Genomic DNA, 3,805 nt, shown 5'->3' on the forward strand with positions numbered 1-3,805 from the left:
GGCATGTTGCTGTAACCATCAGACGTCTGGATGCACTGTAGCGTTCTTTCCGCGAAAGAAAGATCTGGTCAGAGATTTTCCGCATCGACCTGCTCATTCGCTTGTTGTCTGTCCGTTCTGCGGTTTATAGTCCCACGTCGATTTCCGCGCAGTCTGGACCAGGAAACTCCAGCCTATCAATGCGACTCTAATTGAGTCGCGCGCGGTCGCGCGCTCTCTTCCCCTGGCAGACGGCGACTCATGAATATTAAACACGTTCGCCAGACCTTACTTTAATTGGCTCAAAGGCAGACGTCGGTAAATGAACGTTTACTAGCTGCCGAATTAATTATTCCATATATGGCGACAGCCAGCTTATGAATATTAACGAAAGTACGCGACTTGACGATAACCGGAATACTAAATTAATATTCATGAGTTAACCCTTACGTATTACGATTAATCAACATTTTGCTCATCCGAGACCAACCATGGAGGACGACTTCAAAGGAAAAGCGCAGAATAATTTCCTTTAGCACAATTCACAGCTTTCACTCTCTCTCTCTCTCTGTGTGTATTGTGTGTGTGTGTGTGTGCTATTGTGACGTGTGTGTGTGTGTGTGTATAGAGCCCCCATATTTATTTATTTTTATTTGTTTTTTATTATTATTTTTTTCAATAAGCATTAGCTGTGTGGAATACAAACATAGGACCTGATATCAAGCCTTATAAATATTCTTCTGTACAGCAAGTAAGTATTGCAAATTGTATATCTCAATGCCAGTAAAACAGAAAAGAAAAAAAAAAAAAAAAAGTTAATGAAAACCGATGCCAAGAAGCTTTAGTAAATATCATTTGGTGGGATGCTGTCATGATGCCATCCTGTTTTTTGCATGCTAGTTATCATTTGGAGAAAGAAAGCAGGGTAACAGCAGGCATTAAGATCGCAAAACACAAATGTCTTAATGTGTATTGAAAAATACTACAATTTAAATTAAATCTTTTTGTAGACCACAGTGCAGATATAATCTCCTTTTGTACTCCTCAACCAAGTCACTTTTGGATAAAAACGTCTGCAAAATGACTAAATGTAATTTATTTATATATATATATATATATATATATATATATATGTTATATATATATATATATAATATACTTCATAACAATTCATAAATAATTAAATCAATGAGATAATATGAGATAAAATGATGTATGTAACAACAATGATAATAAAATATTTATTATTTATTTCTATTTCATATATAGATTCATACTGCCATGCACTTTATTCTAATAATAAATACTTCATGAAAGGATTATAAAGTATATATTATTTTATCAGCTTATAAAAACAGTCCCGTCATGTTATTTCAGGTCAATTTAAACATGCACTAATAAGCCCTTACGAATCCTTTAACTGACTGAAGGATTAGACATCATATGAAGGCGAGGATCAGAGCCGTCACATCTGAAGCTCCAGGTGTGAAATTTGAGTACCAGAAAAACGCTCCTGCAGTGGCGGAAGTAACCCATAGCTCTCTGGAACTACAGAGCCCGGGTTGAAGATCTTCACACAATGCACTGAGGAAAAAGATAAATAAACCTTTATCTCATTGATACTGGTGCTAAAATGCATGTCGGCTCTTCAAAATGTAATCACAATGAAATATATTCTTCAAATGCATTGATATTTATTGGCGTCCGCGTGCCTTTGTAAAGTTGGCATGTATTGAAAGAAGTCTCCACTGCTCTCTCAACAGGACCCGGCCAGGTTTCCAGAAAAAGAACATTAGTGATGCAGGTATCACCGCACACGATATCTGTTCCCTTGTGGATGCTGCCATCTCTGAAACAAGATCAAACCGTGCGTGTGTGTTCTGGAAGAAGTGTTTTAAGAGCGCATCTACCGCGAGAAGAGGCTTGTTTATTGCATATTTAACTACACCCAATCACGGTGCAGTTATACATCTAAGTGAAATAATTAACTACGCTTTTTTTGTATTATCTACGGATCAAAGAAGTGCAACTCGGAAAATTGATTATAATGATGACATGCTCATTTCCGTCCCCAGCAGAAATGACACCTGCTCAAGATTTTAGGATTAGGATATGGCCTGAACTTGATGTATAGTAATGATAATAGCAACATGGACACCTTAAATAAGAAAGCGTTGTACAAGACCAAAAAGTGCCCATAGCTGAAGAAACTCTTGAGCACGAGGTTGTGTTGTTTATGAGCATGTACTGCAAACACCTTTATTTTCAGCACAACTTCTCGTACCTCATTAGCTAAACCATTTCCCCCCTAACTCAGTAAGTTCAAAGTCGTCAGATCTGCTCTGTAACTTTCAGGTGTCTATTGGGTGCCTTGGCATGGTGCCGTTATTTAATAAGGATGCATTCTTTATAAGTAAAGTTAAATGAAAGCAGTTATACAGCAAATATAGTTACTACAATGGTGTCTTATAACTATAGTCAGATGATCATAGCAGCTATTAGAAAATAATGATAACTCATGATAGCGATAATAATTTTGTACAATGACCTAATCAGTAGCTTCTAAATCAAATGTGGTGCCATTGGTGAAAACTTTTTAAAATGATTTTGGCTCCGCTGTATCCATATTAATTACAAGCTATTATATAAAAAAAGAAAAAAAGTGAAATTTTGTGTAGGTTAGCTTCTTTTTGTCATGTTAGTGCTGGAAAAAATAAACTATTTAAAAGCATACAATTAATTCATAAAAATGTAAATTTAAAGAAAAAATAAAATAAAAATAGCGTTATCCCCACAGTGATTGAAAAAAAGTGTTGTAACCAGCTGTGCTTCTTTGGACAGTTTGAAGAGAGAGGAAAAGACACGACTGTAATTTTTATAAATTGTAATATGTAATTAATCAAAGGATAACGCAACATAAAAAGACAGATTGCAATGTTTTGCGTAAAATGCAATACAGCGTGTTGGGATTTACTGTAAAAACGCATGCATCTGGACCTCAGCAGTTTTGAAGTTAATGCAGCGGTTTGTAAAGCCCTGCTGTGAGGGCGATTATTAGCGCTTGGTGGAAGTGGGCGGCTCTCTGCGCTGGTTTTTGTTTCCGTGGTAACAGTGACTGTCTTCTAGGACTGCTGATGTCTTGAGGACTCTGGGTACCGTGTTAGTTTTTGAGGAAGCGTATGCTATCCATAACAACCTCAGAAGCTCACGATTGGGCTGTTTTATAATAAAGCTCGAAGTAAATGCGGACATAAACCACATTTCTGTAAGATTCGATATGATCTGTAAACATAACATAAAAAATATTTAGCTACAAGTGTGTCGAAGTTTGATCAGATTAGTTGTTCATTTCTTTCCCCAGACAAAATAATGGTGGCGCTCTATAAACGGCTTTCAAAGCGTTCACAAAGCAGTTTTCAGACTGAAATGAGCTTTGCTTTCGTGATTAGCGCCTCTGAGAAGCAATTTTCTAACATTTTAAAGGAAATCTGCATAATAGTCACGCTGCCTCTCTTTTTTTTTTTTTGGCCCAAATGTGAAAAAATGTAAAGTGGAAATTCAGATCTCCCCCTCTCAGCAACTCTCTCTGGGATTCTCGAGATCTGAGCGGCGTCTTGTTAGTTTGGAGACATTCTTCAAATGATCTTCTTCCGAGCCTGTGGCCAGCCCAGTTTGCCAGACTAACCAGCAGGCAGCTCATTGAGTATTTTTAGGAAATATTTTGTATTTCTCTACGAGAAAGTCCAGGATTTGAAAAACGCTCATGACAAAATTGCGATAATCTTTTGTCTAATGATCAAGTTGGCACATCTATTCTTGGTCTTGT

This window comes from Puntigrus tetrazona, chromosome 21 (genome assembly GCF_018831695.1).
Source record: "Puntigrus tetrazona isolate hp1 chromosome 21, ASM1883169v1, whole genome shotgun sequence".
NCBI classification, from domain to species: Eukaryota; Metazoa; Chordata; class Actinopteri; order Cypriniformes; family Cyprinidae; genus Puntigrus; species Puntigrus tetrazona.